The sequence below is a fragment of the Podarcis gaigeae genome (assembly GCF_964106915.1).
Source record: "Podarcis gaigeae genome assembly, chromosome: 1".
NCBI classification, from domain to species: Eukaryota; Metazoa; Chordata; class Lepidosauria; order Squamata; family Lacertidae; genus Podarcis; species Podarcis gaigeae.
The window spans coordinates 53,234,462-53,251,032 of record NC_139678.1 but is presented as its reverse complement, the minus strand read 5'-3'; the positions used below and the strand labels follow the sequence as shown (position 1 = coordinate 53,251,032).

Here is a 16,571-nt window from a genome sequence, read left to right as displayed (position 1 = left end):
GTTATACAGGTCACACTAGGCATTAAGGTCTCAGCTGCAGCTTCCTTCATCTGGGCTCAGGCCTTTCAGAGGTCCCACCAGGGTTTGTCCATGTCCAGCCGGATGCCTTGCAATTTGCAGCAAGGGCCGTGGCAGCAGTCGTGTCAGTGCACAGGAAGGGAAGGGAAATTATTCTTCCTTTCGTTCCAACAGGGGCTTATTCAGCGCTAGAGATTTCAAGAGCTACAAACCCTCCTGGGGAGGGCAGGGTTTCCCAAATAGATCCTCATGTAGCCAGAGCTCCCTCAAGCAGCCTCAAGGCAGCAATTACAGGGGAGGCAAGAGGCGGCGGCAGCGGGAAGCCTTGATCACAGAACAGTGGGTGCTCAGCATTATCCAGGAGAGTTACAAGATAGAGTTTGACCAGTCCCCCCCCCCCCCGCCAAATTCATTTCCTCCCCATGCTCCAAAAAAACACAGAAACACCTCCCCATGCTTCAAGCAATCCAGCATCCACTGGAGATCAGAGCGATAGAGCCTGTGCCAAAACCACAGCAGGGATTTGGCTGCTACTCTAGTCTCTTTATGGTCCGAAAGCAATCAGGAAAATGAAGGGTCATTCTAGATCTCAAGAGGGTCTATCAGTACCTGACCTGAAATAAATTCAGAATGGAAACCTTGAAGACCATTCTAAAGGGTCTCAGGCCTGGAGACTTCATGGCTTCTCTAGACCTGATGGATGCTTACCTCCACAGCCTAGTTTACCCAGGACATAACCAGTTTCTGCATTTTGCATTCCAGAAAAATCATTATCAGTACACCTGTTTGGCTTTTGGCTTGGCCCAAAGTCCGAGAATGTTTTCAAAGGTGTTGATAACTGGTGGTCCATCTACAGAAGAAGGCCATTCATCTTTTTCCATACTTGGGCAATATTCTGATCAGGTCAGACTCACTCCATCAAGCCAGGAGCGATGTAGCAGAGACCCTAGACTGCCTGCAGCAGCACAGATTCTTAGTGAACATGGAGAAAAGCAAGCTGTTTCCAGTGCAGGTCATGTTACCCTAGGAAACTTGAAAGACACCAAGCAGGGCTTGGTGAGCCTCTCCTCAGAGCGTGTGGACAAGATTCGGACCTCGGTCCGCCAGGTCCTGGGGGCAAAGAGGGCAGACACCTTCCAGCTGGCCAAACTGCAGGGGCACACGATCGCCTCCATGACCTGTGTGCCATGGGCGTGATTTCATGCCAGACCCCTGCAGTGGGCTCTCCATCCCTATCAGATGGACATCATACAGCGGAGGCATGTCAGGCTGCAGTTGAGCAGGGAGACCAGGAGGTCCCTAGAGCTGGCTTTCCCCAGTTTTAGAGAAGGGGTGTTCTTTCAGGGAGCAGCCACAGGTCCAGATAACCACGGACACAAGTCTTTCGGGGTGGGGAACACACACAGGTGATCATTATGCCCAAGAGACCTGGTCCAAGGAGAAAGCATACCAACCGATAAACTGTTTGGAGCTCAGAGCAGTCAGACTGGCCCTCCTCTGCTTCAAGAAGTTGGTGGAGGGGAAACGTGCTGATGCATTCAGACAACCTGGCTACCAAATCATATATATGCATGGAGGGCCAGATCCCAGGCCCTCATGTAGGAGGCCACCATTCTCCTGTCTTGGGCAGAACGACATCTAGAATCCCTATTGGCAGAGCACGTATTGTGCTCCATCACCAGGTATCTCAAGCAGAATGGAGCCTTCATCCACAGGTGTTCCAACAAATAGTGGACCGCTTCGGCTTCCCTAGGGTGGACCTGTTTGCAAGTTCAGAGAACTGAAAGGTGGGGCTCTTCTCCCGGTTCATGATGAGGGGAGCAATGGGCATGGATGCCTTGACCAGCGGCCAGGGGGACTTCTATATGTCTTCCCTCCAATGGCCCTGATCCAGAGACTGCTCAGGTGGGTCAGGTCCAGCCTGGAGAGATCATTGTTGTGGCTCCCTTTTGGCCAAGGAGGCCTTGATTTGCAGATCTGAGGGCCTCATCAGTAACAGACCCTTGGCCCCTACCTCAAAGGAGCAGTCTGTTGTCGGGAGAGGTCCACCACCCAGACTCAGATTGGCTACAACTTCATGCTTAGCTGTTGAGAGGGAATGCCTAAGGAAGTTGGGGTTGACTGACTAGTAACCTCCACCATCCTAGCTTCTGGCAGAGTCCACTCAGCGAATCTACAAATTCACCTGGCGGGTCTTTGTCAGGTGGGCACGTAGAAATAAGTTGGATCCCCTAGAAGGACAGGTACCAGACATTCTAGCTTTCCTACAGGAGGGCTTGGAATGGGCTACGACCAAACACCCTCCGCAGGCAGGTGGCAGCCTTGGGATCAGTTCTCAGATCAGCAGGAACTCCTCTGGGGTCCCTCTCCCTGGTAAGACGCTTTCTGTTGTTTTTTAAAAGAATATTTATACTTGTACATCATACAGACATTGAATAAAATGAACAAATAATACAAAAACACAAGAAAATTCAAAAAAAAATTACAAGGATATAAACAATAACATAAACTACAACCAGAAAAAGAAAAAAAGTGACTTCCAACTAACTCCATGTGGATCTTTATTCCTCATATCACTGGTTGTCTGTAATGATTAAATTAAATTTAATCGGTAAGACGCTTTCTGAAGGGAGCAGCGCAGCTAAAACCACCCATGGTACACAGGTTCCCCTCTTGGAACCTCCACAGGGTACTGAAGGCACTCACAGGACATCTCTTCACGCAGCTGCACTCTGTCCCCCTAGGGTTTTTGAGCTGGAAGGTCCTTTTCCTGGTGGCCGCAGAAGACAGACTCAGAATTCAAAATGACCTTAACAGATTGGAGGAGTGAATGTTGCTACTTAACCATGATAAGTTCCTTCTCTGTAGGGAAAATTGGGATCCATGATGATGTGGGTTTGTCTCTGCCTATCTCAACACTGGCAGAAAGTCTTTTTTAAAAAAACCAACAACAACAACTTTGAGGATACCTCAGGGGAGAGACAAGTCACTGTTGCTTGCAAAATCAGAGATTGTGATTCAAGAGGTGGGTACTGTTTCGTGTTTCAAATAGACAAAAATGTGACTATGAAATCCAGGAAGTGTGGGTTCAGACACTGGATTGTGAGCACAAGCAAAAGGCAGGGATTCTTAAATGCTGTGCTTCATCAGATTTTTGTATGTGACCACCAATAGTTAAGAGTTATTTTCTCCTAGAATATGTAAAGTGAGAAAGTAAAATTGGTTATTCATCAAGCACATCCTGTGCGGTGCAGAATACACGATCAAGTCCTTGTTGAATCAAACTTACGCTGCTAACAAATTTAGGTTCTAGTGATAAATGTTATTTACTGGAGCTTTATTCCTCCTCACTTGGATGTGGCTTCCGCTATCAAAGGGCTTTCAGGATTGGGAAATGCTGCCCAATAGAAATCAATCACTATTAAAATTGCAGCTGACCAGAGGTGAAATCTGCCCAGTTTTAGGCCTACCATCAGGTCACATTATATGGATGCTCTTTCTTTTATACCTTGATCTTAAAATGCATCACAGATAAGCAAATTCAACTAGAGTAAAAAGGAACAACTTCATCATCTCCTGGCAAATAGAAGGGGAAGAAATGGAGGCAGTGAGAGATTTTACTTTCTTGGGCTCCATGATCACTGCAGATGGTGACAGCAGTCACGAAATTAAAAGACGCCTGCTTCTTGGGAGGAAAGCAATGACAAACCTAGACAGCATCTTTAAAAGCAGAGACATCACCTTGCCAACAAAGGTCCGTATAGTTAAAGCTATGGTTTTCCCAGTAGTGATGTATGGAAGTGAGAGCTGGACCATAAAGAAGGCTGATCGCCGAAGAATTGATGCTTTTGAATTATGGTGTTGGAGGAGACTCTTGAGAGTCCCATGGACTGCAAGAAAATCAAACCTCTCCATTCTTAAGGAAATCAGCCCTGAGTGCTCACTGGAAGGACAGATCGTGAAGCTGAGGCTCCAATACTTTGGCCACCTCATGAGAAGAGAAGACGCCCTGGAAAAGACCCTGATGTTGGGAAAGAATGAGGGCACAAGGAGAAGGAGACGACAGGGGACGAGATGGTTGGACAGTGTTCTTGAAGCTACTAGCATGAGTTTGACCAAACTGCGGGAGGCAGTGGAAGACAGAAGTGCCTGGCATGCTCTGGTCCATAGGATCACGAAGAGCCACACGACTAAATGACTAAACAACAACATGTTAGCCACATACAAAATTGCTTAGAAATCAAGCGGAAATTGGGCCATGGGCTGTTAAAAAGTGGATAGTTTTTGATTTAATGAACATCTCTTCTGAGTAAGATTGTTGCTGGAGCTTTCTCATCAGAGCACAGAGCAGTGCATGGAAGGTTAGCCTTGTTGCACTTCTGACATTCTTTCCCACAGCCACAAGGGAGCAGATCAGAGCAAGTTAGGGAGGCATGATTTGTTTATCCTGCCTTTATTCATGGACTCTTCATGCCTGGATTTCTCTACCATGTAACTGGCTGTGTGCTACCTCTGAATTGTTTTGTTTATTGAGGTCGGTCCATCCAGTTTCATTTCTGTCATGTTCTTAGGCAGAAACGCTGTTCAGTTACATGTATGAGTTTGTTGTTATGGGTATTCTAATGGGACTGTGAAGTCTTGGGTCCATTTCCAAAGAGACTCTGTTGTAACCTGCATTTGTGATGTGGATGGTTAGCTGGTTCTAGCTAACGTGGTTTTAGGAGGCCACAGCATCAACAACCAAACGAATGAACAGGTGCAACAGTCACAAACACATGGATACACATGCTGCTTGGGAGATGTCTGTTCCAATTGGACTGATGTTGCCTGCACAACCCTGTAAGAAAGGCCTCGTAGACAGGTTGCCTCTAATGTCAAAGACTTATCTTTGTCCCCTTAATGTGTAACATCTATGAACAGGACGAATTTGGACAAAAAGTGGGGGAGGAGTGGCAGGTACAAGACACATTCTTGAAATTTCACGTGATAGAGAGTCCCAAGTGTACTGCCATTCTTCAATAGTTTCATCATAAGGCCCACACAGTAGCTATGATCTGATACACAACGAATACATTGAAAAGTATTGCTGTATATCTGAAGTTGAGACAAACACCAGCTTAGATTAGATGGACGTTGCCTAGGAAGTATGAAGATGAATTTGTGATCATGGTTGGGAAGGTGGTTGGACCCAGGCCTTGGTACAAGGAATAGCAACAGTAGGAAATGCAAGCTTATTTTCCCAAACAGCCCATGTAGCATGCATAAGAATACCACCCTAAATCCCAGTGGCAATTTTATACATGCTGTTGCACCCTGCCTATGGTAACTTTAAGAAACAGGAAATTAGCTACTTTGAGGTTTCAAGCATGTTTTGAAGACCGAAGACATAGTAGCCATTGGTTTCAATACTGGGCAATTGTGATGGCAAAAATACTGTGCTTGGCATAAGTCTACATGCACTTTCTGTGAGAATGTTTCTTTGTGTATCTGGATGCGTTAATGTAACTCTCTCACACATATACCGTTTTTTGTTTTTGCATTTGACCATATAATTATGCATGCTGGATCCCACTTTATCTGAAACATAAGGCTACATTATCAACATAGCATTTGCAAGTTGCCAAAGAACTTGGAAAGCTTTAGAAGAGAGGGAATTTGTTCATCCTCCATAGAAAGGAAATTGCAAACCCTTCTGCAGATGAGACACATTAAAAAATTGGAGAAAATTGGCCAATGCCATTTAAATGTGTTCATATAATAACAGCTGATATAAAGAACCAAACTAAATTGATGACAGTATACATCATAACTAACTAACTAACTAACTAACTAACTAACTAACTAACTAACTAATGTTATTTGGTACCTCAACAGCTAAGGGGTCAAAGAAAGGAATCAAGTTCACCTTAATGAAGTATCTGAAGAATATCTGAAGAAGTGTGCATGCACACGAAAGCTCATACCAAGAACTGACTTAGTTGGTCTTTAAGGTGCTACTGGAAGGAATTTTTTTTTTGTTCTGAATGTCAGGTAGTTATTTATCGCTTTGACATTTATGGGAGGGCGTTCCACAGGGCAGGCGCCACTACCGAGAAGGCCCTCTGCCTGGTTCCCTGTAGCTTTGCTTCTCGCAATGAGGGAACCGCCAGAAGGCCCTCGGCGCTGGACCTCAGCGTCCAGGCAGAACGATGGGGGTGGAGATGCTCCTTCAGGTATACTGGGCAGAGGCCGTTTAGGGCTTTAAAGGTCAACACCAGCACTTTGAATTGTGCTCGGAAACGTACTGGGAGCCAATGTAGGTCTTTCAAGACCGGTGTTATGTGGTCTCGGCGGCCACCCCTAGTCACCAGTCTAGCTGCCGCATTCTGGATTAGTTGTAGTTTCTGAGTCACCTTCAAAGGTAGCCCCACGTAGAGCACATTGCAGTAGTCCAAGCGGGAGATAACTAGAGCATGCACCACTCTGGCGAGACAGTCCGCGGGCAGGTAGGGTCTCAGCCTGCGTACCAGTTGGAGTTGGTAGACAGCTGCCCTGGATACAGAATTGACCTGCGCCTCCATGGACAGCTGTGGATCCAAAATGACTCCTAGGCTGCACACCTGGTCCTTCAGGGGCACAGTTACCCTATTCAGGACCAGGGAGTCCTCCACACCAGCCCGCCCCCTGTCCCCCAAAAACAGTACTTCTGTCTTGTCAGGATTCAACTTCACACGGATAAAAATCCACACGGGTAAACAATTGGATACCTTTTGTATTATATTGGAATGGAATTAAAATGTGAAGTACATCAAGACACACTGAATATTGTATAAATTCATTATTTTAGGAAAATTCTAACAATTGTTAAATATATGGATAAATTATTTGAAAAATTCAGAAATGCTACTTTTTACATTCAGTCAAACCCTTAAGGGCTTTTTGAGGTAATAACACATACAAAAAATTAAAGAATCTGCTTACTTCTGTACTTCTGTTAGCCTCTATCCAGCACCAGGGGGCCATGATGGTTAGGGATGTAAGGGCCTTGTGCCATTTTTTACTTTAAAAATACGGGTAACTTGCAGCTTATGCACATTTAACTTTAGTGCATTCAGCTTTACATGGTTGGCAAAACAAGTTAGAAAGGGGGTGATTGTCTGGGGGGAGACTTTGGTAATCCCACCCACCATATTTTGACGATATGCTGTTTTGGCTTTATGCACTATCCCCAGAACGTAACCCCTGTGTAAGTTGAGAATGGTCTGTAAATAAATCTGAAGATATTTCAGCCCACAGAGCAGTTTCTTACCCACTCAGCCACAGCAGCAGATAGAAATCAGGCATATGGAACATTTGTCTTCCATCAAGCAGTAAACCTATACAGTGACATATGGGTTACAGGAGCCGTAGCATAGTGCAACTGCTCAGGTTTTGCATGACGTCCAGCCCCACTCTCAACCATAATGCATTCAGACCAGTGTTTGCACAATTTGTGTAAAAATAAAAGGTAAAGGTAAATGACCCCTGGTCGGTTAAGTCCAGTCAAAAGCGACTATAGGGGACGGCACTCATCTCACTTCAGGCTGAGGGAGCCGGCATTTGACCACAGACAGCTTTCCAGGTCATGTGGCCAGCATGACTAAACTGCTTGTGGTGCAACAGGACACCGTGAGGGAAGCCAGAACACACGGAAACGCCGTTTACCTTTTCACTGCAGCGGTACCTATTTATCTACTTGCTCTAGTGTGCTTTTGAACTGCTAGGTTGGTAGAAGCTTGGACAGAGCAATGGAAGCTCACCCTGTTGCATGGATTCGAACCGCTGACCGTCCAGTTGGCAAGCCCAAGAGGCTCAGTGGTTTAGACCACAGTGCCACCCACATCTCTATGTACACATTGTGTACATAAATGGGAATCCTGCAAAAAGCAGGGCTATCCACATTCCTCAATTCTTTTATCGGCTCTTTTCCTTTCCCTACACTTCCTTTAGAATACTGTTTCTTTGTTTATACATTACCTACATTTACTTAATCCTCTTAAACTCTTAATTTAGATTACCTGCCTCCCAGTACCTCTTCCCAGTCTATCCAAATAAATGGTAGATTTAAAAGTATTTTTATGTGTGTTAGCATGTCCCCACCCCAGCCTACCTTTCTTTGATCCAAATGTTTAACACTGCTGGTCTCTTCTTTTAAACAGATATCATTTCTAATCAAGGACTGTGGACCTGAAGAAACTAAGTGTAAGTAGCTTCTATTTTCTGAGTACTCTGTTTCCCTGTGCTTGTGGAGTAGCACATTATTTTGTCTCAAAAATGCCAAGCCCATACCCTCTATGATGCAGCAGAAAACCAGGATGATGCCTTCTGGATCCATGTTGTTGTGTGAATCATGTGACCCACATGAGAACATGCCCCCCCCCAAAAAAAACAGGATGTCCTGATTTAATTGGGACAGTTAAGGGGTATGCAATCCAGCAAAGACTAGCCAAGATTAGATAGTGGTATGCTCTTTACTGGTAGCAATGAGCAGAAAGAGGTCTGGTTTGCACTAGAACTTTCAAACTGGGCCCCTTACGTTCCTTTTGTTATTTTTCTGTGCACATTCATCTAGAAGACCCACATAACTCAGTTAAATTACTGAACTTACATATGTAGAATCTCAAGTTGCAAGAGAAAAGATAGCAACACACCTATTGGGGTGGTTTGCTATGGTCTGAATTCTAAAAGATTCAGCCCAACTGTCAGGCATAAACAGAAATAGCACTGGGTGTGGGTGCACAGGGTAATTTTATGACCTGAAAATGTAATTTTGCATTGCCTTCTTACCGTACACTGTATCTTCAATAAAGGTTTGGCAGTCATTTTGCTTGAATGTGTATTTTTGTCGAACTCCTACAAGACTGGCCAGGCAGGTCTTACAGTCTCACTCCTAATCATGGCTACTCACACATTCAACTTCACATTTTTAAAAAAACACACATTCTGTCTACCTCCAGCTTTATTTCATCCAATATATCAGTTTCCTGGTATTTGTTTTTTGTTGATTTATTTTCTGGCCTGAAACAGCACTACAGTATATGCAATTATATTCTACAACAATTATTTGATTGTTACTTCTGGTTTGGTAGCCTAGAGGTCTTCCTTCTCTGCCTCTCCTTTTCTGTATCCAGTTGTAGTCGCAGAATAAAAGGACAGACTCTTGTCAAAAGCTGTAGCCCACCAGCCATATTTGGGCATTTGGTTCCACCTGACCATTTTGTTGCAATCCCCTTGTGACTGGGCACAACTCCCCCTCGTTACTGTGCTATGTGATGCTTTAAAATGAGCATCCTTATTCACCCTGCAGTCCCTAAGCCCTCTGACCAGGCTTTGTTTGGAGGTGTCAGGGAGGGAAGTGTTCTTTCTCTGCTCTTATATGTAGTCTGCTGTACTGCAGTTCTGTAGTCACCTGATTTTGATTTATGAGAGTAGCATTGCTAAGCTGGTAATAAGTAGACCATTTATACTATTCCTGAAGTCAGGGTGAGCCTCCCTCATTAAGTATTGCTCTGAGAATGGGTTACATAAGTCATGTACAGGCAGGGATGTTGCCAGAGGGGAAGGCAGAACTACTCAGGTGCTCGTGAATTCAGCAAGCCACCATCTGGTTTTGGCAGTCTAGCAGGTTGGAATCTCCTTAAAAGTGCAGCATAACTTACATGAATTGTAGCAAATCCTATGTAAAAATTTATGGGGGTATCCTAGTAAATCCCTACAAGTGGGCATGCCATTCACATTCTGCTCTATTCCATGTTTCTTCTATGCTTTCCAGTCTAAGATATACAAATGGGCTTGGAGCAGCTTGATTTTCTCTCATTCCACTGCCATTTACCTGGGAGCGAGCACCCTTGAACTCAATTGGACTTACATCTGAGTAAACACGGTTAGGAATGTGCTGCTAGACTGCAAATCATTTGGAACAGAAGTAGTGCTTCCGAGTTTAAATAAACTTTGACATAGAACCACAGAACTAGTCCAACCCCCTGCAATGCAGGTTTCTCAATTAAAGCATCCATGGCAGATGGCCATCCAACCTCTGCTTGAAAACCTCCAAAAAAGGAGAGCCCGCCACCTTCCAAGGAAGTCTGTTTCACTGTCAAACAGCTCTTACTTTCAGAAAGTTCTTCCTGATGTCAGAATCTCATTTCTTGTAACTTGAAGCCATTGGTTTGGGTCCTGCTCTCTGGAGCAGGAGAAAACAAGCTTGCTCCACACCCAACTCCCTCAACTATTCCTCATAGGTTGGTTTCCAGACTGTTAATCATCTTGGTTGCCTTCCTCTGCACACATTCCAGCTTGTAAATACAGTGGTACCTCGGGTTACATACACTTCAGGTTACAGACTCCGCTAACCCAGAAATAGTACCTTGGGTTAAGAACTTTGCTTCAGGATGAGAACAGAAATCGTGCTTCGGTGGTGCAGCAGCAGCGGGAGGCCCCATTAGCTAAAGTGGTGCTTCAGGTTAAGAACAGTTTCAGGTTAAGAACGGACCTCTGGAACGAATTAAGTATTTAACCCAAGGTACCACTGTATCCTTCTTAAATTGCAGTGCCCAGAGCTGGACACAGTACTCAGCTGTGGTCTACTATTACTTCCCTTGATCAGGACACTATAACTAGGCATAAAGTTATAATTAAAAAATGGTAACTAACAAAATTACTTGGCACAAACAACAAGGGTAAGTAATAGTGGTATGTTGGTGCACTTCTAATTAACAAATTCTGGGCAATTTAAATCCACACATGCATATTGTACCTTCCTGCTGACAAGCAGGAGCCACTTCATATAGTAACTAATTAACAGCAAGCCTGGGAATTGATGCACTATTTCTAAATTGATTTCATCTTGCCAAATAAGCACTCACAAGAACAGCTTCTCGCAGTTGAATAATCCCTACAATAGTTGTGGCAACCAAGGCTTTGTACACATGCCAGTTTAAAGAGGATTTCATGCATCACTCGTGGGTATGTTTTCATGTTGTCCACATAATGTTGTACTCATCCAAGTGAGATGGTAGTCCAGCAGCCCACACTTTATCAGTAAACCCCATATTAAATAAAGAGAAACAGCTAATGAGGTAAGGGGGAATGGGGAAATCCAACATAAAATTGCATGTTACCCAGCTGTGGACATACTGAAGTGCCTTGTGTGGGTGGGTTTTAAAAGCTTACACTGGCTGCCCGTTGGTTACCAGGCTAGATTCAAAGTTCTTGTGTTAATTTGCAAACTCCGTAACCATTTGGATCCAAGATATTTTAAGGACTGCCTGATCCCTTCTGTCATTACCCAATCACCGAGATCCTTAGGGGAGTCTTTGTTGGTGGTCCTTCATGACTCAGCTGCACAGCTCATTACTACTAGAATCCATGCATTCGTTGCTGTGCTCCCCAGCCTGTGGAATGTCCTCCCAGCTGTGATGAGACACTGGCACCATCCTTGTTGAACCTCAGGTGCATGACCAGTATTTTCTTATTCCAGCAGCCATTTTATGGTAGTGTTTGGGTTTCTGTTTGGTTTAATGATGAATTCTTACTGTTTTATTCTCTGTGTGGTTTATTTTTATGCACACCAAATTGCTAATGATTGTTATATAAAGGTAAAGTAAAGCGACCCCTGACCATTAGGTCCAGTTGTGGCCGACTCTGGGATTGCGGTGCTCATCTCGCTTTATTGGCCGAAGGAGCTGGCGTACAGCTTCCGGGTCATGTGGCCAGCATGACTAAGCCGCTTCTGGTGAACCAGAGCAGCGCACAGAAACACCGTACACCTTCCCGCCGGAGCGGTACCTATTTATCTACTTGCACTTTGACGTGCTTTTGAACTGCTAGGTGGGCAGGAGCAGGGACCGAGCAACGGGAGCTCACCCCATCGCGGGGATTCGAACTGCCGACCTTCTGATTAGCAAGTCCTAGGCTCTGTGGTTTAACCCACAGTGCCACCCGCGTCCCAAGTGGTATATAAATGCACCAAATAAATAAATATCAGGCGTTGACAAAAGTCTGCATCCAAATAGTTGGGTTCTGGGAACTAGAGGAAGCTGTCTGTCTGTCAAAGCGGTCAGAAGCAGATGCATAGGCAGGGGTCTAGTTTCAGAGCAGCAGTCGAGAATAGGGACATCTCCCTTATTAATGCAAATGAAGCTGTTCGCTGAAAACTAATACAGTAATGCTCTTTTAAAGTTGGTTTCAAGGCAGCGCTTTTCAAGTGATGCACTTTTCAATTTCACTGTGAGTACTGTATGTAGCTGCTGGGAAGAAAGACTTCGGATAGGAGGAGCATCTCTTAGATGGGGCACCTGGAAGGGAAATGTAGGAAAGTCATCACTGCCAATTTGTTCAGATGCTTCTCTAGTGATCTCTGCACACTCCGGCACTCCCAGCACTCAGGTGTGGGTGTGGGTGCTATCACACAGATGACCACCACTCCTCAATACCCCAGAGAGCGCCTGTGGATTCCAGACTTCTTGTGGCTCGATTTGGTTTTTCTTCTTCAGCAGCTGTATCACCAGTTCTACCAGGACTACTGCGACTACTGATCCCACATGATTCAGAGTGGTTCACAGGGTTTTTCCCATCTTCAGCATAATGTCATGACAAATTTAGCAAGAGACTGACAGGCCAAATAGCAAAGGTTGTCAGGTCAGTTCCAGCTCATTCCAGCAGTTCCTCACCTCTGTGTTAAAAGAACGACTTTCAAAATGGCCTACTCAACACAATAAGTCCTAAGTTCATCCTGCTTTACTAGTTTGGCATTTAGAAAGTTTTTGCCTAAGGAAGGAAGGGAATGTGAACAAACTGACAACACCTGTAGAAACTCTATTATGCAATTGCGACACTAGAGGCATATGGCTTCACCTGGTGGGGCTGGGAAAGCTGCCCACACATTAGTATTGCACAGAGAGAGTTCTTGACACCAGTTTCCTAAACCATCCTTTCTAATCAATCCTATAAGGCAGGCTAGCTTCCTCAAGAGGTCATCGCCTGGGATGGTGGGCTATTAAGAACAAAAGACAATGGGTCATTAAGAGAACAGAGGAAATGGGGTTCTGTGCCAGATGGCAAATGTGTGGGGGCCCTCTTCCAGCTCTCTGGTAGAGAAGGACAAAAGCCTCAGTTTGAAAGCAGAGTTTGTGTTATGTGAGCTAGAAGCTGGAAAAAAGCAGCAAGCAGAGCATCAGAGAGCAATTTTGATTTCTGATTGAATCTAAGGCTGCAGCTATTAGAGAAACAAGACCCTTTTAGGGTGCTGATGCTGTAGGTTCTGGTTGTAAATGAACTATATATCAGAAAGACACCACAGTCTCTGCTGTCCCTCAATTCCAAAAGGAAACATGGACCCTGAGTGAGTCCCTGGAATCCCTGGAAGCTTGCTCAGAAATTGGGGTAGTCAACAGTATTTTAGTCCACAGGGTGCCCTACACAAATTTACCTTTTGTGTTGTTGCCACATCTATAGGTTATGTCCTGGCTCCTGTCCAAAACATGTGGATAAAGGCTTTTACTTTTAAGTAAGCAATAGATATTTGTTCAGACAAGTAATAGCCATTTTCAGATTATAAACCAAGGCTCCCTAATTCTTCTGAATAGGACAATAAAAAAAGCAAACTGGAGCTGGTACTTTAAGACATGAAAACAACCAAGGTATCAAACACCACTATCATACACTGGCATTAATTATGAGAGATATAAAAGTAGGTGAAATGAGAGCAAGGTGTTTAAAATGATTTTTAATTTTTTTTGACATTCCTACTTGCTAGTTAACAAATGGAGCAATGCAGATAAGAGCTTAAAAGAGAGTAGAAAATTGTCAGAAAGACAGCAAGATGAAAACTATCCATTCATTTGCACCAAAGCTACAGGTCACAAATGAAGTGATACACATTGGGGCAAAACAATTGCTAATGGAGTCTGAGCTGGTGGTGACAGACCAAGAAGGAAACCTTGAGTTTGTGGTTAATAGCTCAGTAAGGTGGTGACCCAGCATGTGGCAGCTATGATAAAGACAAATTTCATGTAAGGGATCATTAGGAAAAGGATTGAAAATAAAACTGCCAATCTCCTGCCATTCAACAAATCTATGGATTAACCATGATTGGAAATTTGCGTAAAGTTCTTGTAGCCCCACTCCAAAATGGATACAGTGGTACCTCGAATTAAGAATTTAATTCATTCTGGAGGTCTGTTCTTAACCTGAGGTACCACTTTAGCTAATGGAGCCTCCCGCTGCCGCCACTCCGCCTCCGTGTAATTTCTGTTCTCATCCTGAAGCAAAGTTCTTAACCTGAGGTACTATTTCGGGGTTAGCGGAGTCTGTAACCTGAAGCGTCTGTAACATGAGGTACCACTGTATTGTATAACTGAAAAAGGGCAACCAAAATGATCAAAGGGGACAAAGTGACTTCCCTATGAGGAAAGGTTACAGCATTTGGATTTTTTATTTTACTTCAGCGAAAAGGCACACGGGACATGACAAATATATAAAATTATACACGGTGTGGAGAGTGGATAGAGAGTAGTTTCTCTCCCTCTCCATGTTAGAACCTGGGGCAATGCAATAAAGCTGAAAGTTGGAAGATTCAGGACAGGCGAAAGTACAGAGTATTTATCCTGCTCCTACAAGAAGTAGTGATAGCCACCAGCTTGGAAGACTTGAAAAAATTAGACAAATTCACAGATGATAAAGCTATCAATGGTGTTTACTTGATGTTACAGTACATCCTCCATTGTTGAAGTCAATACGGTATGTGTCAATACCAGGGCTGCAAGTAAGGATGGTGCTCGTGTCCTGCTGCAGGCTTCCCATTGCCATCCAGCTGGCTACTGTGAGAACAGGATGCTGGACTTAGATGAGCCTGATCCAGTTGGCCTCTTAATTTTTTCCAGATAGTCTCTCCAAGTGACTGGGGTGGCACGTAATGTGTTCATTGCTACAACTGACACTCCAAACAATGATGATAACAATGATGAAACAATGAGATAATCCTGCTTTTTCAATCATTGCTAAAGTTTAACTCCCACACAACTGGGCATTACCAAGTCCTGTAATTTCATATAGTGTGTAATGGTTGAGATAATCCTCTATAATCCTATAGGTTTATTCCTTGAGTCGCAGGATACCTCACAAACCTCCTTGTGTACATTTTCTTATGGTGAAAGCCTACCCACCATCTCTTACACTGGATAAACTGAATGTGCACTGATACAATATGAAGGTGCTGTAAGAGATGGACATCCAAAGATGATAGCTGGGTATAGAAGTTTTCTATAAAGAAATCAAGTCAAATGTGCCTATAACCAAAATATCTGCAATCAAATGCTTACTCTAAGTAGTCAATCGCCAACAATAAAAGTGTATTTAAAAGCAATTAGAAGTCCACTACAGATACAAACTGGGATAAATATATCCAATTAAAAGTGTTGCTGGAAAAGGAACAGCAAAAGTAACAGAAGTTAGCTTCAAAGTGAAGCTAAGATCCCAATTTCTCTATCATATGGAACAGACCTCATGACAAGAAGGTATTTGTGTATACTAATAACTTTCTCAAGAAAGAACAGACAGTATCTTATTTATTTTATTAAATTTGTATGCTGCCTTTCATCCGAAGATCACAGGTAGTTCACAACACACACAAAAAACCAAAATGAGAACACAAAATACTTAATAAAACAGAAACAAAACCAATAAGCCTCTTTCCACAAACACATTTTAAAGGCCTAAGAATGTCAATCAGCCAAAGCCCTGGTTATAGAGAAAGGCTTTTGCCTGGTGCCCAAAGCTATAAAATGGGGCTTTCCCCCTTATATGCAAAAAGCTGAAAGATCCAATGCAACCTTCAGCCAAATGATTTATAGACACATGAACAAAGAGATGAAGTGAAATGTCTTGGGACCTATAGCAGATACACCATGCAGGAAAAGTCACATAGCTGGCTGCATGCCTGCAAGAAATTTGGGTGGTTCAAAAGTATTTGCCAATGCACATGAAAAGTTGCGAACATGCCCGTACAGATCTTAAACAGATACCGTCTGCCTTGCAAGGCACTTGTTGCTTGCTGATAACATCATTTCTGAAGAGATACCTCCTCCTGGGGAGCATAGATTTCCCCACTAGGGCACAGAGCCTGCTTGCACAACCATCTACGGGGGAGGGAAGATTAGTTTTATTACGAGCTACTGTCTCATTTCCTGAGTTATGCCCCAAAGAGGGAAAAACACTGTGGAGGACAACCACACACAAATATCTCTAAGAGTGGAAGAAGAACTCAGCGGGGCAACATCTCAGCAGTAGCAAGACTTCAGGCATGAAGGTCCCACGAGCCTCTTTTCATCCAGCACGTAAATATCTACATTGGGATCTGCTGCCCCTGTGGATCTTGCTTCCCGATGCAGTCGCCTCACCTTTGCCTCATGGGTGGGCCGGCCTTGAGCGTGGACGTTGGACTCCACGCGCGAGCCGCCCGATTGCTCCCCGCCTTCAATTTACCGGCCGGGGAAAAAACCGCCCACCTGTTCACTGCGTGGCCACCACATGAATGA

General features: G+C 44.1%; 2 long non-coding RNA genes across 5 annotated transcripts in view; one reads left to right on the top strand and one right to left on the bottom strand.

The window, feature by feature from the left end:
• The window catches only part of LOC310851340, an 80,835-nt gene extending 69,219 nt beyond the window's left edge, over positions 1 to 11,616 (top strand). For all 3 annotated transcript variants that reach the window (XR_014567716.1, XR_014567717.1, XR_014567718.1), the window contains one exon: positions 8,196 to 11,616. This is a non-coding gene — a long non-coding RNA (uncharacterized lncRNA). The remainder of the gene's footprint in view (positions 1 to 8,195) is intronic.
• Positions 2,552 to 16,509, bottom strand: LOC310851186. Of its 2 annotated transcripts, XR_014567612.1 has the most exons (3): positions 15,958 to 16,509; positions 2,864 to 2,929; positions 2,552 to 2,788 (listed from the first exon to the last, which is right to left on the bottom strand). It is a non-coding gene; the product is annotated as an uncharacterized lncRNA (long non-coding RNA). The 2 variants fall into 2 exon arrangements; XR_014567611.1 differs by having other exon boundaries at positions 2,552 to 2,929.
• Between the last annotated feature and the right edge of the window lie 62 nt (positions 16,510 to 16,571).